At 45.6% G+C, this 23,235-nt stretch overlaps 1 long non-coding RNA gene across 3 annotated transcripts in view; it reads left to right on the top strand.

Annotated features, from left to right (window-relative positions):
- LOC102147329 (uncharacterized) overlaps window positions 1-21,963 on the top strand; it is a 42,085-nt gene extending 20,122 nt beyond the window's left edge. The window contains exons 4-9 of one of the 3 annotated variants that reach the window (XR_011425521.1): window positions 4,499-4,771; window positions 11,022-11,145; window positions 13,320-13,486; window positions 17,517-17,698; window positions 20,091-20,250; window positions 20,530-21,963. This is a non-coding gene — a long non-coding RNA (uncharacterized lncRNA). Of the gene's footprint in view, window positions 1-4,498; window positions 4,772-11,021; window positions 11,146-13,319; window positions 13,487-17,516; window positions 17,699-20,090; window positions 20,287-20,529 lie in introns of all 3 variants that reach the window. The other 2 variants (XR_011425522.1, XR_002799619.2) reach the window with 2 other exon arrangements.
- Window positions 21,964-23,235: the final 1,272 nt, after the last annotated feature.

The raw sequence follows: 23,235 nt of genomic DNA, 5'->3' as shown, positions 1-23,235 counted from the left end.
TGCTCCTAAGGGAGAGTGCAGATAAGAAGAGGCCTGGTCAAGAAGAAAGGGCCTGGGCTGGGAGGTCTGGATTTAGTGCTAGCTCTGCTGCTTTTCATCTGCTGACCAGACACGCCCCTTCCCCCTCTGGGTTTAGTTTTTCCCTCTATAAAACCCGTCGGGGGCTAGGTGGTCCCCCCAGGGTCCTCCAGCTCTAACATCTGAGGATTCAGCTCACTTTTTCTTTTTAATGTGTGGGCTTTAATAGCCATTTAACCTTATTTGACAAGTTTTGGAAATCCTTTGAGAGTCCTTCTCGGATTTTGGAACCCACTGAGAGTAGAATAGAAAGTGCTTTCAATTACTGAAGTTGTTCCTCCATTTTCTAAAAAAGATTTCATTCCACTCACTTGGAAAAAGTAACATTGCAACAGAGTGAAATAGGTGACGGGGCTGCCCTGGTCTCCATGAGTGCTGTGGCGATGCATGTTGCCCTATAATTTGAAGAGTGCCAGTTGGGTTTCTAGGGACTCAGTATCCTCTGTTACCCCAGGGCACTATCCAGACCAGGGCTGGCTCCAGACACAGACAGAATAAGCTATGAGTTTGTTTTCAGGTCCTTCCTGCCCCACAATAGCCTTCTATCTGTCTATGATATTGGAAATTTCTAACACTCGCATTTCCCCTTTGAATTAAGGTCTTTGGCAGCAATTCTTTCTGGTTACCCAGCATGTCCCTCCCACCACCTACCCTCATACATCTATCCCCCTTCTTCTGATCTGGCCACAGATGTGGGTGTGGGAGCCAGTGGGGGCCAAACATTAGACTTCATTTTCCTGGACACATGATTGATCCAAGGATGGGCATGACATAATGATGCTGGGAGAGAGAGAGTCCCTGTCGCTACCTCTAAAACTATCCCGGGCCTCTACGCTGAGAGGATGTAAGTCTGAGCTGCTGGTGGCCATCATTCTTGCACGTGGAGAGAGCCTGATGTGGAATGGGGCCAAGCAGAGGCTATAGGGATAAGAGATGGAGACAGTAACATGGAAAGAGGGCACCAAAGCAACAAGAAACAAGAGGGAGATTCGGAAGGGTGGGGATGATAAGAGCTAGAAAGAGAGAGATTCACCTTGAAGCTGAAGCCTTGGTTCCTGTAACTCCCCCTTAGAGTCTGTAAGCTGTTCCGCTATTTTCTTGGCCACATAAGCAAATAAATCCTCTTTGTGCTTCAGTAAGTTTGAATTTGGATGTGTCCTAAATAATGTATTATTATATCTCCAGGAAGCTCTTCTTAAATTGTGGATGTGTTATCCAGAGGGAAAACACATGAGATGAGGAATGTAGATTAGATTTTCAAGTAAGCTAACTGGTACATAGATCAGATAAATTTTGACAAGGAAGATAAAACAAGGGTATTGCTAGAGAAAGGAGGTATTGCTAGAAAGGGGCAAAACTCTTGTACGTGGCTGGTAGGAATATAAAATGGTGCAGCCACTGTGGAAAACAGTGACTTCCTCAAAAAAAAAGAACAGATGTTACCTTATGTCCCAGTAATCCTACTCCTAGGTGCATACCCAAGAGAACTGAAGACGTATATTCACACAGAAACCTGAATATGAGTGTTCGTAGTAGCATTATTAATAGTAGCCACAAAGGAGAAACAACCCAATTTCAATTAACTAATGAATGGATACACAAAATGTGATATGTCCATACAGTAGAATATTATTTAGCAATAAAAAGGAATGAAGTTCTGATACATGCTACAACATGGATGAACTTTGAAAATGTTATGCTAAGTGAAAGGAGCCAGTCACAAAGGCCACATATTGTATGATTCCGCTTCTATGAAATGTTCAGAACAGGCAAACCTATAAACACAGAAAGTAGGTTAATGGTCCCCAGGGGCTGGGGTAAAGTGACTTGTAAAAGGGTGAATTTTTGGTATGTAAATTACATTTCAATTTTAAAAAAGATTACTCTTGTTATTCTGGTCATTCCCATCATTAGATCACACCATCCAGAATACATTTTGTGGTTTGACTCTGATTCTCCCCCAGACATCCCTCCTCCAGCCTCCCATCCCATCCCAAATCCTCCTCAATATTTAGAGCCCTTGGGACACTGCCAGGGGTGAGTAGGAACAGGGGCCGACTCCCCTTTCCAAGGACCTAGACCCTTTTGTGCTTGCTCAGTTATTTTGCTGGGGGAAAGGACCAGTCTTATCAACTCAAAGGAGATAGGCAGCAGTGGACCAAAACTAATTTCCAATTTTGCTTAAATTTACTTGTCAAAGGCAGAAATATTCAATTTCATGGATACTCCCAATTCCCCACACTGGGAACAGATTTCCAGGAAGCAATTATGTAGAACAAAATGTAATGGGTAACAGGGGCTACCTTGTGAATTATTCATAATTTGATAATGGTTTTAACCCAATTTTTAACATGACCTGCTATTGGTGTTAACTTCTGGAAAGTTCCCAAAGTAAGCAACACAGAGGCTCCCTTTAGTTATGCTTATATAACCATAAACCTCCTGCCTTTCCCCAAACCACCTGAATCATTAACATCAAAAGAGGCCTGGGATCCTTTTTCCTCCTCAAGTCTACAAAGCAAAGGTCAGTGCTGCCTTGCAGACTTCTTCCCGCTTACCGGTCACTCCTCCTGACAGTTGGCTCAGGGAGGTTGGTGTGGCATAATGCCCAACAGAGTGCCTGGCTCCCAGAAGGGACACAGTACTTACTTGTTTCTGATTGTTTGAATGAATGAGTGAGTGAGTGAGTGAATGGTGGAAAGATGAGGTATAAGGAAGATGGGCTAAGTAGTTTTGCGACTTACCAGTTGTGTAATGTGGGCAAGTGTATTGCCCTCAGTTTCTTTATCTGTAATATGGAGACAATCATACCTGCCTTGCTGGGTTACTGGGAGAATCTGAGAACATAAGTGCTCAGTAAGCAATAGCTTTTATCATAGTCTTTCTTTCCAGTAGAAGCCCAATAACTTCCCCCAAATCTGGCAAACTATGAGTCAGCCAAAGCTTCCTTAGGAGCCAAAGGTTCCCCAAACCAAACCTGGCTGTGTATCAGAATCACCTGGGGAGATTTTTTAAAATATAACTTTCCAGATTCTACCTCTGGAGATTCTGATTCAGTAGCAATGAGAAGAGCCAGAGGACATACTTTTTAGTTTTGTTTTTTAAACTAAGGTAAAATTTATCTACAGTGAAATACACAGGTCTTCAGAGTGTAATTGTGTGAGTTTTGACTAATTTATAGATATGGAACATCTCCATGGCCCCAGAAAGTTACGTCAACCCCCATCCTGCATAGACCACCGCTGTTCGGATTTCCATCACCATAATGAACTTTGCCTGTTCTTGAATGTCCTGTCAATAGAATCACACAGGATTCACTTTTTTGTGTCTGGTTTCTTTTGCTTCTCGTAATGTTTTGAGCTTCATCCATGTTGTGGCACATATCATATCAGCAGTTCATTCCTTTTGATTGCTAAGTAGTATTCCACTGTTAACCTAAAAATAAAGAGCCAGTGCCGGCCCTGTGGCCGAGTGTTTAAGCCCACGCGCTGCACTTCAGTGGCCCAGAGTTTTGCCGGTTCAGATCCTGGGCGCGGACATGGCACCTCCCATCAGGCCATGCTGAGGCGGGTCCCACATAGCACAGCCAGAGGCACTCACAACTAGAATATACAACTATGTACTGGGGGGCTTTGGGAAGAAAAAAAAAAAGAAGATTGGCAACAGTTGTTAGCTCAGGTGCCAATCTTTAAAAATAAAATAAAATAAAATAAATAAAGAACCAAAATGAGAGGCAGAGAGGCGTTTAGTTTGAGGTCAAAGAATTGCAATTCGGGGAGCACAGACTCAGGTAGAAATCCAAATAGTGTCCTGATTACAGGAGAGGGGCTCAGGATTTTTATGGGAAAAAGGGAGGAAGATGAGGTAAATTGTATTAAAGAAGAGTTCATTGGTGCTAGATGAGGCAAGGCTGGGTTTATATTTCATTTGTTGGTTAGTGATTGAGTCACAGCAAAGTCCAATTTAATCAGTCCTTACAAACAGGACATTCTTGTCTTTACTGGCTTCTTGAATGTTGGCATTTCGGTCCAGTTTGGAAGATAAAGAAAACAAGAAGTGCAAAGCAATTCCTCTGAAATGGCTGCTCTGGCTCTATTTTAATCTGGTTCCACTCACGTCATCTCTCACACCACCATGTGGCTGTGCCTCAGTTTGTTTCTCTCTGCACATGTCAAGGGGCTTTTTAGGGTTGTTTTCCACTATGATGAATAAAGCTGCTATAAATATGTTTTCATTTATCACAAGGCAACACCTAGGAGTGGAATTGCTGTGTAATAACATAGGGATATGTTTAACTTTATTTTTTAAAATGCTTCAAATGATTCTGATAGTCAGGCAGATTTGGGAATCCCTGAGATAGCGAAAAACCAACCTTGATGATTCGACTGATGATTTGTTGAGTTTTTGTTTCATTGTGCAGGTGTCAGAGACGACTTCCTTCACCAGGGAAACATCTTCTGTCCCCTGTCTCTCAGCTGAGGAGCCCAACACTCCTCTCTTGCTTGTCAACTTCTTACCAGAGAAGAGAGTTCCCAGCCAAGGATCCCCATGAGTCTCTTGGATTATGTCATCCAGAGAGTTCCAGGAAGCAGTGGGGGGTGAAGGAACCAGATGAGGCTGCCAACCCAGCAACACTTGCTCTAACCTCGGAATTGCTTGCTTAGGATGAAAGGCCAACCCTCCAGTCACTGAGGTGGGTGGGGAGGGCTTAGCCCTTTCCCACTGGGCCACAGCAATCACACCCCCAGACACAGGCACAGGCGTGGTGTGGTTTGGGACTAAGGCCAACAGTAGAACACATGGAACTCTGGGGGAAGAGCAGTGGGCAGGGCCCCGTAGACTCCTCAGGGTCAGGAAATTGGAGTCAGAGTTGGGTTCTGTAATCTGTGAGGCAAGAAAAAAAGTTGTCAAAACACAATCATTTTTTGTTCTAAGGGTCGTGCTAGCTGTTGACTCAGGAATTATATATATATATATGTGTGTGTGTGTATATATATATGTATTATATTTATAATATAATATGCATATATATATATTTTTTTTGGTGAGGAAGATTGGCCCTAAGCTAGCATCTGTTGCCAATCTTCCTGTTTTCGCTTGAGAAAGATTGTCACTGAGCTAACATCCATGCCAGTCTTCCTCTGTTTTGTATGTGGGATGCCGCCATAGCATGGCTTGATGAGCGATGTGTAGGTCCACACCTGGGATCCGAATCCATGAACCCCTGGCTGCCAAAGTGGAGTGCGTGAACTTAACCACTACACCATCAGGCCAGCTCCAGGAATTATATATTTTTTCTTTCTGAAATTGCTTTTCCTTTTTGAGATTATTAGAATTTCACAAAACGGGTGAAGATATTTGGGAGCTGAAGTGATGTTCTAATCTAGTGTTTCCCAAAGGGTGGTACATGCGTATGGTACTCAGGATGGTTTCAGGGCTTACACAGATGAGTATAATTAAAAATAAGTATTTGTGGGGCTGGGCTCCGTGGCCGAGTGGTTAAGTTTGTATGCTCTGCTGCAGCCGCCCAGGGTTCGGATCCTGGGCATGGACATGGCACCGCTTGTCAGGCCACGTTGTGGTGGCGTCCTACATCCCACAACTAGAAGGACCTGCAACTAAGATATACAACTGTGTACAGGGGGAGTTTGGGGAGATAAAGCAGAAAAAAAAAAAAAGATTGGCAACAGTTGAAAAAAATAAGTATTTGTTTTAACACGTAGAAAAAATAAAACTAGCACATTAAATATGTGATTTCATGGATGTATTGCTCAGTAGGGAGCCAGTTTCAAAAGATAATCAATTTTCAGAAAAATATTAAGTATGTAATAGTACAGGTGATACGCAGGTGTGACAAAAGTTATGAAGGTGGAGATGAGTGACTGAGGTTTAGAAAACTGCCCCGTCAAACCATGCATTTAACAGATGAGGAAACCAAGGCCCCGAGACATGAGTCATTTCTTCAAAGTTAGACTTCACCAGAGCTAGGCCCAGATCCCCAGAGTTACCTGGTTCCTGGCCAGGGCTCATTCCACTCCACCTGTTACTTCCCTCTTGTAAGAAGGGGAAGGCATCTCAACAACCTTATAGCCTAGCCCCTAGATTCAAAGTCAAATGCATTTGCAGAAACAGCCTACAGTTTGCTCAGACCACAAAGTCAGGAGTCCATTAATAGGTCCAGACTCCAGGAAATCTGAGTTAATGAGAAGGAACCAGATAACCAAGATCTTGGTAACTCTCCTCATATGAAATAATTGGGGGAGAAGAGGACAGAAGTGGAATGGGCAGCTCGCCCTCCCATCCCTGCGTCTCCTCCCTCCAGAAGATTAAAAATGGCCTCTAAGACGAGGCACTAAAACTGTGCATGAGTGCCCTATGCGGGCAGTCTACTCCTGCAAAGGTTTTTCGAGGCCACAGAGAGGGCCCTGCTTGTTTACAGAAACAGCTTTAGGCAGCTGGAAACATGTAAGGGCTCAGCTTCCCAGATGGCTGTCATCTTTGAGTCTTCACAAATCCCACAGGGAGATGTACAGGAGGCAATTCAGTTAGAATTCTAGCATTTGCTGATCCCCGCAGCACTGAGAGTGAAAAGGGCAGGCATTGGAAATGCAACAGGCACTTGAACTTTTCCAGCTGGAAAACATAACTGACAGTGGGAGAGAGGGTCTGTGTTACTCTTTTTCTTCTCTGAATGGGACCTTATGTCCCTTGCTGAGACATCCCTGACCTCTACAATCTGGGAGCCCTTCATTCTTCCTCTGTGTCACCCTCAAAGTGTTGGGCTAGTGTGTGACCTGCTGAGCCCATCCCTCAAAGGAAGTCTCAGGGATCTGAGCATGCAACCCCATCTAACCTCAAAGGAGACATAGTGGGATATACCACTACAGTGTTCCCAGCCAGCCCTACAGGAGCTCAGTATTGAAGTGGACAGCACTTTATCCTGGGGCCGAAATGGAGTCTGTATGTGAACCCTTCCACCCACACCTCCTGTCCTTGCTCTGCTTGGTGGGAGTTTGAACCCTAAGAATTTGACAGTGGATAAGTTAAACCAGTAACTACAGTTCCAAAGGTTCTTCTGTCCTTTGTAGGGTCAGATTGAAGATTGTTTTGTTTAGCAATGCACCTTAATGTGTTTTTAGGATGTGCCAGGCTGGGCTCAGGAACGTGATTTCAGTCAAAACAGAAAGCTGAATACCTCTTCATTAAAAGTAACAAGGAATTTCAGGGTGCCTGCTGGGAGCTCTGGGGACAGCTCAGAGAGGGAGGGAGACAACGAGCCCTAAGGAAAGCAGACAATGAGGATCAATTCTGTGGGTAGAGCGGGAGTTGGTCTTGTTCTAAGCCGTGGGGTATTCCCTATCTCTCACCCCCAGACCTTTAGTAAAACCTGCCGTACACCACAGCTGGTGTTGGTAGTGACTTGGGGTCATGCATGGAGTGGGTGTGACTCCACATGAGGGTGACACAGGTGAGGTAGACAGAGAAGCCCCTAGAGCAGAGGATGACCTTAAGAGTTGGGACTGAACTGGGGCAGAGGCGACAACGTTGCCTCTCAGGAACAGAAGATAGACCATAAAAGTAAGAAAGCACAGGAGTAGACGTGGGGTGGGTGGGGTGAGGTAACGGTGAGGGAGTGGAGGGGCACACACCCAGATGGGTCTCACTTTGTGAGGCTGATCAGGACCCTGGGATTGTCTGCCTCCCCCAACCACAGAAGGCTATCTGGAACCAGGGAACCTCCCTGTTAGTGATCTGATCCCATCCTTGGCCTTTGCTGATAAGTCCAGGCCTGGGAACCTCTGACCGGGGCCAATGAGTCTCTTCCCTTGGAGTTTTGGTCGTAGAATGGGACAATGCTTGAGGTCAGGCTGTCTTCCGTGCCTGTGGCTGCGAAAAGTAAAACTCACAGGATCTGTCAGCAGCCACACTTCCTGTCTTGTGAGAAAAGCCACTGCAGGAGAAGTGGAGAAGGAAGCTGTCGACCCAAGAGAGGGAAGAGACGGTGATGGAGTCCTGCTGACTTTCGGCCCCAGACTCCCAGCTGCATCACTGCCTAAAGAAGCCTTCTTCCTAAATTTGGTCTTTGCCACTTGCATCCCAAAGTGCCCACTGGACGCCAAGCACCGTCTCCTCATCCCCTTCATCTGGTGTACCCTCCTCTGGAAGTGGGGAGCTTAGATGAGGACAGAGGAAAACGTCCATCCTACGATTGGAGCTCCTCAGCTCCTTTATCTTCACCATATTTACCATTATCCAAAATTATATTTATTTGTCATTTACCTGTTGACTTTTATCACCCCTCTCCCCCAGGAAAGGGTAGAGTTCCATTCTGTCTGGTTTAACATGGTATCCCTTGTGCCAGGAACATAGTGGGTGCTCATGAATTGTTGAACGAATAAATGAATGAATGCAGAAAGCAGGCTTGAAATCAGGGCACTGCAGACCCTCTACAAGGTCACAACTGCAGCAGAAAGATCTCACTGCCAGACACTAAATCCAGGGTGTTTGAAATTTGTGTGTCCGAGCTATCTGCCCTTCGGAGTGCATGAGTCTGCTGAGGGCAAGGCTAGATACACAATCAGTGCTTCATAAATCACAGAAAAAGAGCCAGGGGCCCCGAGTGTGACAAATGGGCTGCTGGGAAGAGCAGTTCAATGCAGATTCCTGTAGGACCCAGGAATTGAAAGGCAGCTGTAATTAGAAAGTGTAGGCATTCAAAGCAGCCCGGAGGTCAGAGGACTGGCAGGCTGGGGAGCTTGGTCAGGAAATGGACACGCACAGGCTCTGCAGCTCTGGGCTGACATAATTGGACAGAGATCGGCAACCAGTTGCCATGGTAGCAGCCAATCCGTGGGGCTGCTTGTGTGGCAAGGAGTCAAGGTTTCTAAAGAAGGGGCGAAAAAAGCTGCCTTTGTTCTTACTCTGAGGGAGTTGCAGTCAAATCTCTGCAGGGGTGATGCGGCTTGGGGCCAGAGCCAGCGACTGCTGGACACCGTGGCCAGGAGGGGGCCACGTGAGGACCCAAGGGGCTGGCTGGGGCCAGGGAAGCTAAAAGTGTCATTCCCTGTAACAGTTTATGCCTCCCAACATAGAGCAGTGGCCCAGGGCTTGAATTTCGGAGTCTGAGAGTACAAGGCTCAGATCGCAGCTGGGGCTCTCAGCAGCTGTGTGACCCCAGGAATGATAGAGCCTGTTTCCTCACATATGAGGAGGGACTACTGATACCTTTTAAGCAGGGCTGTCATAAGGATTGGGAGACGTGATCGTGTCACGCGTTCACTTCGTGAGTGGTAGATACTATGGTCATTGTTTTTGACAAATGACACAAACTACCTCACAGCAGCTTCCCCAAAGGGCTCTTAGCTTCTGGGGAGTAAAAGCCATGTTTTGCTTCTTGAGGGGGACCAAAAAGGCAGCCAACAGAGACTCAAAAACTCCAGGACGTCACTGGTTAGGCTAACAAAGTGGTATTTAAAAAGAAAACATTCTTAAAGCTGTCCTGAGAGCTGTGAGCTATCAGAGAATCCTTCTCCTTTGTTCTTCTGGCCAATCTGTGGGCCTGGACAGGATACAAAGATGAGGCTGTCCCTCCCCTCTCCTTCCCCAGCGGGAGACAGAAAACAGAGGAGAAGACTCTGAAGGGAGTGCTTCCTCAGATTTTCAAGTGAGGAGGGGGGAGGGGAAGAGGAGGACGCTTTGCTTAGAGACCAGGACTGGCCAGAGGCAGACAGAGCAAGGCCACAATGTGGGCTGACCCCCTTTCTGCTCGCCCTCCCCAGAAGAAGTACTGGGAGATGCAGACATCCCTATTTGGACTCTGGCAGTCCTGTTGCCATGGCAACTCGGAGGGCTCCCGGCGGTGGAAGAAGGCAGTGGCTGCGTGGAAATCAGCATTGGGGCCAGCAGCTCTACCCTCTTGCTGCGGCAGTTGAGGCATTTCTCAGTGATGGGGAGACATTCCCTCTCCCGTCTCAGGAGGTCACAGGAGACCCCTGGGACTTCAGGGATGTCACTCCTGGTTTCCTCTCCCTCTGTCTCACCGGGAGGAGCCAGGCTCCTGTATGAAGAGGCAGCTCCCGTGGGATCCCTCCCTTGGAGTGTCTCCTCAGATCGCACCTTCCCTGGGAGGTTTCCTCTTCATTTTCCTCATTGATGGATTCATTCACTTATTTGTTCATTCATTCCACAAGGATATACTGTGCTCCTACTGTGCAAGGTGCTAGGAGCAGAAAAGGCAGCAAGATGGACAAGGCACCTGCCCGCATGGAGCTCACCATTTTGTGGGGAGCAGACAGTAAACAAATGAATAGACTCAGGTGATAAACAGGGAAGTATGATCCAGAGAAATTGGAGAGAGTGGGCTGATTTAGAGTGGCTGGTCAAGGAGGGTCTTTCTGTGCTGAAATTGGCAAGCTGAGAAGCAGCCATTGGAGTTGAGGGGGTGAGAAGGGTTCCAGGGAAGAGGCCATGCGAAGGCTGAAGACGGGCAGGGCATGGTGTTTAGAGGAGGGGAAAGGAGGCAGTTGTGAGGCCCACAGAGGTGGAGCTAGAGGGGCAGCAAGGGTCAGGCAGAGCCTTGTCAGCCTTGCCTTGGGGCCTGGGTTTTACTGTGAAGGCAACAGGAAGCACTGACAGGTTTTAAGCAGAAGAAGGAAGTGATCTGATTTCTCTTTTTATTTATTTATTATTATTGCCCCCCCCACACCCTTGCCCTGACTAGTGATCGTTTGTGGGCTGCCCTGGGTTGAGGATGCAATCTTGGGTAAGACAGCTCCCTTTACCTAAGGACAACACCTGGGGAGGGCTCAGCAGAGAACGTCAGCAGTGGACGCTCTGGCAGCCGAATGAGTGTCCCAGTCCTGAAGGGGGATTTGGGTGGTACACTCAGGTATCCAATACTTTATGATGTATGGTTTATGTTTTCAAATGACTCTGCCAACCAGGTTGACAATGGATCATAGGAAGCAAGTGTGGAAGCAGGGCGACCAGTGAGGAGACGGCTGCAGAGACCCAGGTGGGAGCTGATGCTGGCCTGGCCTGGAGTGGGGGGAAATAGAGAATTTACAGGTAACCCCACCAGGGCTTGCTGGGGATCTGAGGGTGGGGGGTAGGGAAAGATGGACTAAACGATGATTCTCAAGCATCTGAGCTGAACCCCTGGCGGGTGGAGGTGCCATCCGTGAAGGGAGGGGTGTTAGCAGAGTGTGAAGGGGAGCGGTGGCACTGAATCTCGACCCTGTGGCCTGGATGAAGCCCATTCAAGTTGCCCCAGAGTCTCTTCGTATTCACCATGAAACCCCTGAGAACTAGAGCATTGCGTAAGTGGCGTTTCCAAGGCGTTAAGCTGAAAGGAAGCTTCCTTACAACACACTAAGGAGGAAGAAAATAATTATTTTAAAAGCCAACTGCTAGATGTCTTAGGGTGGTGGCAGAACTCACTTAGAGCAATAACTGCTCTTCTGAGAGGTAAACACCTCGATGGGTCATTTCCCGGCTTGAACAGTGATATCCTCATGGACATGATAGGAAAGAAGGTACCAGGCATTGCGCTAAATGCTTTAAATACATTCTAATGTAACCCCTGCTTCATATGAAGAAACTGGAGCTGAGAGAGGCCAAGTATCTTGCTGAAGGTCACATAGGAGGCAAGTAGCAGAGCCTGGATTTGAATAGAGGGAGCCTGTTAACCACTCTGCAAGGCCAAGGGAGCTCATTGCGGGGCCGAATAAGAGTAAAGTGGTAAGAATTGGAGAGCTGTTCCCTGGACCGTGGAATTGTACGAGATTTGGGGAGATGGCAGAGGGCCCTTGGAGGATGGGAGGTGACCTGACAAGTTGCCATGAGGCCAGGGCCTGAGAAGGTCAGCCAGCAGCTCCTCCCAGGGTACAGTGATCAAGGAGTTTTCCAGAAGAGTCATGCCTGGTATCTGCTGTAATGTGTTTCCTGTTCAGCACTGGGCTGTGACCCATCTCCTTTATCCACAGACCTCAATAAAGTCTTCAGTCTTTGGGAGAATAAAGAAGGAATAGTGGTGATGATGGGCATGGCAGAGAGGTGAGGACAGAGAGGCCGACAGCACACTCAAGAGCAGGACAGGGACAGGAAGTGACCGGGAAAACATCAGCAACCCCGGACCCCGCAAAAGTCCTGGGGAGGGAGCTGGCCTTGCCATAGGTTGTGAAATGGAGAGGGAAGCCATTTTATTTGGATACTGAAGCAAAGGGTAATGCCTGCAGGTTGGAGGACTTGGGGAAATCAGACTGCCCGTGATTTTATTACATCCCAAACCTAGGAGCAGAGCATTTCCGGAAAGAGGCCCAGTGGAATGAAAACTTCCATCTGGGTCTGTACAATTGGCCACCAGCAGTTTGCTCAAGGGTCTGTCAATGGCCGCCTCCTGAGGTCTGGGTTAGAGCGGATCTCCATTTTTGCTCCGCATCGCTCTGTCTGAAGCCCTGCTCTCCCCCTTGGATGTTTCCATGTTGCTTTATTAAACCAGAGAGCAGAAGGGAAGAGTGAGGAGGGCGCTGCTCCCCTGACAAGTCCTTTATGCTCACTATTCTCTGCTCCCAATCCTTGGTGACAGTGCGAACGGTGCTGTACTTATTGTGTAGGGTTTCCGCTATCCTGTGGGTTTGCATGCCTCTTTTTCCTTGTGAACACTGCATCCATTTCAGATCACAACTTACAAGGGTAAACATCAGTCCTGTACAACTTACCATGTCACTGCCAGGGCAAACCCCTGCACCTCCTTTGGGAAGGGTCACTTGGGAGCATCTGTTAACATTTTAAATGTGCACACCCCTTACCTCAGAAATTCCTCTTCTCTATTTTAGAGAAATTATTTTTACCTGTGCATAGTTTTCACATAAGCATTGGGTTACTAACAAAAAATTAGGAACAACCCAGATGTCCATTGGGAGGACAATTCTTACACACTATGGTATGCCCATACGATGGAATCGTGATGCGGTGGGTACAAAGCGTGAAGTGGATCTACATGCCCTGAAATGGAAATAAGGCCAAGACAAAATGTTACATGAGAAAAGCACGTTGTAGAGTACATAGATATGATGCCATGCAGGAAAACAGAACAAAAACAACCTTCCCCACAAAACAAGAGGCTCAAAACACACAAAATACCAAATTGGCTGCAACAGATACTTCCGGGGAGAGAGTGGACTTGGGTTTGGCGTCTAAGGGGCTTTTACTTCTACTGTATTGTTTGACCTTTTTTCCAGCAGGAATACATTCATATATTTCCCGTGTAATTTAAAACGATTAAAAAGGTCCCTCAATGATGTGCAGAGGAAGGCTGGTGCCGACTGTCTGACTCCAGGTCAGCCCGCACTGCCCTGTGGCCCCGGAGCTGCCCTTCTCCAGATGATGAGCTCCAGGGTCATTCTGAGTAAGTATGGGCCAAACTCCCCAGCCCTGAGTTGGACAGTTTCAGTTTCACTGGAACCAAATCCCTCATGCCCATGAAGAATCCCAAACACACAGGTCTATCACAGTTTATAACAGTCCCATGTACTGAAGGCTGGGCCTCAAGATGAATTGTTGAGTGAGAAGCCAAGGTGGGGAAAAAAACCAGGCATGGGACATTTAAGTAGAATCCTGCTCTTGGAATGAAAATAAGAGCTGCCGGGGCTGGCCCCATGGCCGAGTGGTTAAGTTTGTGCACTCTGAGTCAGTGGCCCAGGGTTTCACCGGTTTGGATCCTGGGCGCAGACCTAGCACCACTCATCAGGCCATGCTGAGGTGGTGTCCCACATAGCACAACCAGGGGCAGTCACAACTAGAAATATACAACTATGTGCTGGGGTGGCTTTGGGGAAAAGAATAAAAAAGAAGATTGGCAACAGATGTTAGCTCAGGTGCCAATCTTAAAAAAAAAAAGAACTGTGAACATGCAGGCTTATGTATGCATAGACTATTCTAGAAACTAGTAACAGTGATTGCTTCCAGAAAGGGCAACAGCGTGGCTGAAAGACAGGTGGGAAGGAACCTTTATTATAGGCACTCTTGTACCTCTGGAATTTTGAAATGTTGTATGTTGCCTAATTTAAAATACGTACAATTTTTTAAATAAAAAAAATCTTGGGCCACCAAGGAAACACTATCAGAAAGGGCTCTTTTCTAAATTGTAAGGACATGGTTGGAAGAAGGCCCCTTGGCTTAGGGACTTGGGGGCCACTGCCAAGATGATATTAACACGCATGTCTTAGGTAATGACTCAGTTTCTCCTAATGTGCCTCGGAATGCCTTTTCGGTGATCCAGAAATCATCCTGCAATGCTGTGACGGAGAACCACTGCAGGCATCTCATCCCTTAGTTTCCTTTCAGTGTTTTTAGGACAATAAAGTGCAATTTATTATTATTTTACACTGTAGTTGGTTCATACCACAGGATTGAAGTTCCTAAAACATAGCTGAGAAAGCTTCCTGTCTTTGCCTGCCCAGGAAACATTATATACCCAGCCACTCCAATTCCTTTGTGGAATGAGGCAGGACCTAAATAAATACACATGAATAAATAAATATACCCTGCTGTGTATCAAATGGAGCCTATACTAATGTCATGTTGCAGTGTAAATATCATAAACCACCCTCCTTTGCGAGAGTGTATGTGCACACATGCACACACACACACACATACTTTCTCACAAGTAACTGCTCTTCCCGCTGGGTACTGTGAACAATGGGAAGCTGTTGAAGGGTTTTAAGCAGAAGAGTGACCCGATCATATTTGCATTATTAAAAGATCTCTGCCTGCAGTGTGCAAAATGGAAGGGATTGTGGTGAGGCCAGAGTAGATGAGGGGAGAAGAGCGGGGAGAAGAGGCTGCCACAGGGGTCCAGGCTAGAAGGGAGGGTAGTGATGATGTGCGTGGTGGGCTTGGTGACAATAAAAGTGCTTTGTAATTTGTAGAACGCCTTACGTGGGGACTCACTGTGACCGCCCTGTATCGGCCCTTTGCAGCTCCACCCCAGGCTCTAGCCCCGGCAGAGATGACAGGCTCTCCTGAGAAGTACCAGCTGATGAAAGAGGAGGCGGGGGCATGCTCAGGTTGCCGCACCTTCTGCAAGTTGCAGGAAGTGAGGAAACTTGAGTCTGCTGGAGCCACAATCTGCTCAGGATGCAGGCCTCAAGGTGTCACTGACAAAGGGGCTTGTGGAAGTGATATGTTGGTGAAGGCAGAGTGAGGCAGAACTTCAGACAGAGGGGCAGGGCTACCCGCTTTTTGTCCTTGCGTTTATTTCAACTCAGCCTAGCTCTCTTCTTTGGAAGTCCCTGCTGTTCAGCCCATGACAAGCTCAGATGGGGCTGCAGAGCTAGAGACATGGGACGCCCCAGCCCAAGAAGGAGGGAGGAGGCCTGGCTTCTAGCTCCTGACTTCATCACTGACCATCTGTCATGAGCCTGGGGCTTATCACTTAACCTCTTTGGACCTCAGTTTCTGCATCTGTAAAATGGTGATTATCATCCCTCTAGGGGAATTTAATATGAACAAATTATTAACTGCTGTTTTTCTTGTAATGTGGAAAACAGCAGTGTCATAAAGCATTGACTTTTCAGGCTGTGCTCTGGGTACCAATATGATGAGTAAGGAAGAGGGTGAGTAGGTGGGACTCTAGACTTCTCACTTTCCTGTTTCTTTTTCTTTTCTTTTTTCTTTTTTTGGTGAGGAAGATTGTCCCTGAGCTAACATCTGTGCCAATGTTCCTCTGTTTTGTATGTGAGACGTCACCACAGCATAGCTTGATTAGTGCTGTGTGGATCCCTGCCTGGGATCTAGGCCCACAAACCTGGGCTGCTGAAGTAAAGCCCACGAACTTAACCACTACACCACCAGGCAGGCCCCTTCACTTTCCTGTTTCAATGAGGATAGCTCATTCTTTAAAATTTAGGAATGTTGAGTAAGATTTCATTTGAACAAAGGGTTCTGCTGCTAAGACAGTTTAAAAACCTCTATGACAGAGCAATCTTCACTGGGCAATTCAGATATTTGACTGGAACCCAGGGATGGCAAATAAATCAACCCCACATCTGCATCCTGTGCCTGTGGCAGACATCACTAATCGATCATGGGCCATTTCCTACCAAAACTTTAATAAAGCCTCAGAATTGCAACACTTCTAGCAGCCTGTTCCTCAGTGCGCCTGTGAGGTGAAACCGATTTTCCACTCTTTTGACTCTTCATTGTAGGTTGACCTTGAATGTTCAGTTAAATTGAGGGCAATATCTGCTCTAAAACTTCATTTGGACAAAGAAGTTTTAAAGCAAGGCTGAAGTCTTGGCTCTTGTCTTAGTTCAGGCTGCTATAACAAATGCCACAGACGGGGAGGCTTACACAACAAGCATTTATTTCTCACAGTTCTGGAGGCTGCAAGTCCGAGATGAGGGTGGTGGCATGGTCAGCTTCCTCTAAAAGCCCTCTTCTTGGTTTACCTTCTTATGTGTCCTCACATGGCAGAGAGAGATGTGTCTCTCAGACTCTTCTTATAAGGGCACTAATCCCATCGCCAGGGCTCCACCCTCATGACCTAATTACTTCCCAAAGCCCCTACCACCAAATACCATCTCACTGGGGATTCAAGCTTGCTTCAGCATATGAATTTGGGGGAGACACGGTCAGTCCATAGCAGCTTTTATAGCTTTGTTTTACCAACATGTATATTAGAAAATAAGATGTTACTTTTGATCAGTTACAGACCATCCTTCATCCTGGTATGCCCCGCCCTCCTCTCATTTTACACCTGTGAATCATACTCATCCTTTAAATCCTAATTCATACACCACCCAGTTACCTCCTCTGTAAAGCTGAGTTTTCTTCTCTGAATTTTCACAGCATTCTATCTGCTTTGCTCATGGCATTTAATGCCTTGTAGTATTGGTTTTTCTTTTTCTTTCTTTTTTTTTTGTGAAGAAGATTGGCCCTGAGCTAACATCTATGCCAATCTTCCTCTTTTTTTTTTTCTTTTTAATATGTGGAATGCCACTGCAGCATGGCTTGACAAGCAGTGTGTAGGTCTGCATTCAGGATCTGAACCTGCAAACTCCAGGCCGCAGAAGCAGAGCGCACGAACCCAACCACTACGCCACCAGGCCGGCCCCTTGTTTTTTCTATAAGTGCTTTATATTTCTGTCTAGACAGTGAGCTTTGTGAAAGCATAGTCCCCATCTTCATACTCATTTGTATTGCTCCAGAGAAGCCCAGTAGTTGCTCAGTAAATATTTGCTGAAAGAATGAATCAACACAAGAAGATCCGAGTACTAGCCCGAAAAGCTATTTCATTTTGTTAAACTACAAACTGAAGGGTTCTATTGGGGAACTGAAAGCAGTTGCTAAAATGTGACTTCTAGGAGGACAGGTAATCTCTGTTTTTGTTTTTGTTTTGTCTTTAAAGATCTTTTTTTTCTTTTTTCTCCCCAAAGCCCCCCGGTACATAGTTGTGTTTTTTTAGTTGTGGGTCCTTCTAGTTGTGGCATGTGGGATGCTGCCCCAGCGTGGCCTGACGAGCAGTGCTGTGTCTGCAGCCAGGATTCAAACCGGAGAAACCCCAGGCTGTTGAAGCAGAGTGCGCAAACTTAACCACTCGGCCACGGGGCCGGCCCAGGTAGTCTCTGTTTTGTTCCTGCTTCCTGATGCTAGAACAGTGCCTGGTGTACAGTAATCCCTCAATTTATTTTATTTGAATAAATAAAAGAATGAATGAATAAATTATAGCTTGGGAAAATACTGTAGCTCGGCAATGGCTTTTCTTGTGTTTATCTCACATGGAGTAAGTGTTAAATAATGAACAGGGTCTAGCCATTTTTGAAGCCAGTTGGACAATTTCTGGTTATTTCTATGAAAACTTGTACATTTCACATTTTTCCACACAGTTCAGAGTTGGGGGGGGAAGGGGCAGTTATGGACTTTCAGTTCTAACTGGGAATTTCCTTCCTCTTGCCTTGTGGAAATCTGAGTAGATGTGGGCCTTAAAGGATGAACATGGTCTGCATATTTTTCCATTTATGTTTGTTATCAAAATAGCTCCTGAAGAAAAAAATAGCTCCTGAAAATTCTGTTATTTACGCTGTGTTTGGCAAATGAAGATTTCTGTCTTTCAGGGCCATCCTACCAAAAAAGCTACTGTCGGATTTTCAGTTGCTCTTTGCTAGGAGAAACTGATAGTTTGCTCTCCAGCAGGATTGTTCGATAGTTTGGTCGTTCGCTTTACTGCTGGCTGTGCGCTCACTGGTGGAGAAATCCACATTCAGAGTGATGTGGTAACATTCCTCATCTCCAGGCAGAAGGTTGACATCGGATAGATGGCTTTTTAAAGCCTGACATTTGTAATCCACTGTTTGACACATAGTAGGTGCTTGAGTAAACATCAAATTCTTGCATTTCATCATTCAACAAATGTTTATCCAATGCCTGCCTCCCACCTGAGGTTACTAACATTAAATTCAGGTTCTAAGGACATTACTGGTGTTGTCTCTCACAGTCAAGTTGGCTCTTTGTGTGGGCATGCTATTATTTTCTTGTCTGGCCTAGTACTGCCAAATGGCCCAATTAAGGCAATAAAACTGAAGAGGGCTTGATCTCCCTTTAACATTTATCATCAACAGGGGCTCAGTGCTGTACTAAAAAGACCTGGGTAGAGATTTTATTGGGCTCTTTGCCTGTTCAAACTAGTATATAACCATTAACTAGTTAATCCAAATAGGCCCTCAGGGAGGCCTGGCAGAGCCATTATCTTTACATTACTGAAAGCCAGGTGGCTTGTTCGAGGCTGCTGAGTAAGGTCAGAGCTCCTTTACGATGGTGGCACACTGGGATCCAGCCCTTCTTTGCCAAGATTGTCAACTGCCTCCTCCCCAGGGGTGTGCACATCTGTCCTTATTTCTCCCCTATGAGAGGAGCTCCATTTTGCCGCCTTCCAGACCTGCCCACTGGAGACCTCATTCCGATGGTCCCCTCTTAGACACTCTGCCCCAAGAAGCCCTCTGGTAAAAGTGCCGGCCCCTGGAAGGGACACTTAATGGCCCTCTATTTCAGAAATTGTCCCAAATTGTTGTGCAGACCTCAGCAACTAAAGCTTTGGAGTCAGGCAACTTGGTTTCAAATCTTGGTTTTATTGCCTAGTAATGGCGTGACCTCGGGCAAGTCACTTAATCTTTCTCAAACCTCAGTTTCCTCTTCTGTAAGATAGGAGTGTTAATAATAGTACTTACCTATGGCGTTGTTGCAAAAATTAAATGTCATGTCTGTAAGTGCTTAGCATGTTGACTAGCACATAATAAGAGCTTGATGGGCAGTGGCTATCAAATTATTAGACGGCCATTACAAATTGCCTCCAGACAGAAAAATAAGAGACTTCTAAACCAGTCTCATCTGGTCTTTTCAACTAAACTCATCTGAAAATTCTATAGCCAGAATAGAAACCAGCCTTTCAAAGTGAGAATGGAGCAGATATGACCTGTATACATCTATGTTGGCTAAAACTCGAGGGAAAATGTATACGTACTGAAAAAGGAATATGCCTTGTAGAACTTATTTACCTGGCTGCAGCAAATTGAAGAGAAAGCAGACACACTTTGGAGAGAGGCATTTATTACCTTTGGGAGGCTGAGCTGAAGTGCAGCTGAGCAGCCAGGATTTTGACATTTATCTGTTTTCCCGATGCTTTATGGGCTCTATATAAAACCAGTCTAATGACCTTCCTACCGAGGCTGAACGATTTGCTGATGGAACGGCAGGTTTCTGTGGGCCTTTTGTGTGTGTGTGTGTGTGTGAGTGGCTTTAATTTCATTTCTGGAATAAAGGAAGTACAAAGACATTAACTCTGAATCCATCAAAGAAAGAACTCTGTAATTGCAGTTTGGCAGTAAATGTACTGGTGCTGTGTGCACTCTGAAAGCCAGTAATGATGGATCCTGCACATTTATCTGAGCCCAAGAACAGACACACAATAATGACCACTGCATCAAGCAAGAGACCATTGTGTTTGATCACTGCAGACTTGGGCCAGCTGCAATGGACATGCGGAGCAGCATCAACCAGATCTCAGCCAAGAAGTCTGACCTGCATGGTCCACTATGATAGCCACTAGCCACATGTGGCTAGTCCCAACTGAGATGTGCCGGAAGTGTAAAACGCACGCTGGATTTCAAAGGCTCAGTATGTAAAGAAGAACGTAAAATATTTTTGTATTGGGTACGTCTTAAAGTAATAATATTTTGAATATGTTGGGTTAAATAAAATATTAAAATTAACTTCATTTGTTTATTTATACTTCTTAAAGTGTCTGTTAGAAAATTTTAAATGATGTATGTGGTTTCCATTTGTGCCTTGCATTATATTTCTATTGGACAGGGCTGCTCTACTGTCAGAGACAAACAGAGGAGGCACGCTCCTCTTGGGTTTGCTCCCTGGCTCACAATGATTCCTCTTTTTCAGGTCACTACTGCCTTTGTCTTGATCTCAGGGTTGAGTGGCCTCCCAGTTGTCATGGTGCTGTTTTTTGACCCAAGGATGGAGACCTGACTCAAGTCTATCAATCAGAGTGCTTCCCTGGGAAGTTGGACCAGGAACTGATGATTGGAGCTCTAACATGGAACCTGTACCATGGGTGGCCATGGTGTTCTGCTCTGTGGGTCAGAAAAGCAGATGGAGCTGATCTGCAAAGCAAAAGATAAGAACGAAGCACATGTGTAGGTTTAGAGAAGAAGAGCTGAAACACGGAGAGTCCTGCTGGGGTTTGAGTTTCTGGTTGCAATACATATTTGCCCCAGTTAAAGTCCCATCCTTGGGTCCTGTGAGATATCCTGGATCCTTATCATAAATGTCAACTTTTTTCACTCCATCTAACTCAAATGTGTTTCTGACTTCCAAAAGAGTCTGAATAATTTGTACTTCAAATCTACTTCTATCACCTCAGGTCTAAGCAGAAATAGATTTTCCGTGAAGTTCATGAAGCTTAAGTTTCAGAGTTTCTCACTCACAAAGGCCCCTTCCAAAGCCCCATTTTGTATTTGTACTGTTTTTGTTTTAAGATTGGCCCTGAGCTAACATCTGTTGCTAATCTTCCTCTTTTTTTTTCCTCCCCAAAGCCCCAGTACATAGTTGTACATCCTAGTTGTAAGTGATTCTAGTTCTTCTATGTGGGACGCTGCCTCAGCCTGGCTTGATGACCAGTACTAGGTCAGTGCCAAGGATCCAAACTGGTGAACCCCTGGGCTGCCAACGCAGAGCATGCAAACTTAACCACTTGGCCATGGGGCTGGCCCCAGTACTTTTGTTTTCTTTTTCTTAAAGAGGGTGCCCCAAATTGTATAAGTTTCAGACCACATAAAATGTGGATTTGCCCTGTGTATGCTTTCCTCTCTGTAGTTGCAAAGGTTGGGTGATTTCAGGAAGACTCGTCCTCCATAACACCAAACTCACAGCAACGTTAGGGCCTTTGGCGAGTCTCCTCTGCCTGCAAGGTTTCTCCCCCAGACCTTTGCAGAGTTGGCTCCTTCTTAGGGATCAGGTCTTACCTTCAGTGTCATTGCCTCCAAGAGGCCTTCCCTGTATACTCAGTCTAAGGAGTTCTGGGGTCTCTATCACACCATCCTCTTTAATTTTCATGACAATTTCTCGTTTATTCATTTATTTCCTTTTTGTCCATCTCCTCCTGCTCTTTCTAAAATGAAAGTACTGTAAGAGCAGGAACCCTGTCTTCTTTACTACTGTATTCCCAAGCATCTAGAGGAGCGCCTGGCACATTGTAGGCCTTCAGTAAACATGTGTTAGGATTATATTTATTTATCAGATATTTATAAAGTGCTTGTGTGCTGGGCATGATTCTAAGAACTTTACAATGAATGAATAAATAAAGTTTCTAACGTTGTTACAGTCCATGCTCTGTTACAGATTTTCAGTTCCTAATTCCCTCTCACTAGGAAGAAAATTGGAACTCATCAACAAATATTTATTAAGTTATGCCTGTGTTCCAGGCACTGGGCTATGTGCTTGACATACATTATCTTATCTGAGTCCTCACAGGAACCCTGTACAGTAGTGTATTCACTCAGGACTGCATCGGCTGCATGTGACTGCATCCTGACAACAGTGGTGTAACCTACTAAGGTTTATTTTCCTCATGTAATATAAAGTCTAGAGTATGTGGTTCAGGAGTTGTACAGCATCTCCATGAAGTCATAAGAACCTGGTTTCTTCTGCTTTCCTGCTTTGTCATTCTTAGTGGGTGTCTCTTATACTCATAGTTGCAAAGATGGCTACTGCCCCTCTAAGCATCATTTTCTTGCTTAAGACAGATGCAGGGGGAAGAGGTAAGGGCCAAGAGCATATGTCAGCCAAAAATCTCCCTTCTGGTCAGGGATACAACAATTTTCTTGGAAGCCCCTTGTAATAAATGAGAATACTGCTTTATATCTCACTGGTCAAACTGGGACACAAGGCCCCCCCGAACTGCAAGGAAGGCTGGGAGGTATTTTTAATTGGGTGCATTGCTGACCTGCATAAAAAGCCAAGTTCTGTTGGTAAAGAGAAAGGGAAGGACAGATATGGTGCAGGGCATCAGCTGTGTTGGCCACGACTAGATTCTGTTATTGTATCCAGCGCCCTAACGAGTGACAAGGTTGCAATACTCCAGGAATTCCACGTGTTCAAGGCAGCTGGAAACACTAAAATCTCTGAAGGTTGTGTGGGATTTGGGTGGTTGGATGGAGGGGAAAAGCACTTTATTTCACAGATAGAGGAGCCAAGGCTGTAAGTGTGGAGTGTTTTGCTCAAGTTGTATCATCTAAAAAGACTGAGAGGAGAAAAAAAAGATGTGGGACTGGGGTTTAAAACCAAGACTGTCTGATTCCAAAGTCCATAATGTTAAATATAGTTAAATGGTGATTTTCTGCAATTGAACGAGCCATCATTTTATGATAGCTTTTCACAGTAATAACATCTCCCATTGATTGAGCACTTACTGTGTGTGGATTTCTTTATATGCATTGTCTCATTTTGAAAATGGCTTTATGTTTTTTTGTAAAAATCATTCCTAATCATTGTAAAAAATTTTTAAATCTCCAAAACAAACAAACAAACTCAAGCAGTATGGAAAAAAACTAAGAAAAAAAGGTCTCCAGAAATCCCATCCCCAGAGAA

The sequence above is a fragment of the Equus caballus genome, chromosome 14 (assembly GCF_041296265.1).
Source record: "Equus caballus isolate H_3958 breed thoroughbred chromosome 14, TB-T2T, whole genome shotgun sequence".
Lineage (NCBI taxonomy): Eukaryota > Metazoa > Chordata > Mammalia > Perissodactyla > Equidae > Equus > Equus caballus.
The sequence above is the reverse complement of the archived record's forward strand: the minus strand, read 5'-3'. Positions and strand labels throughout refer to the sequence as shown.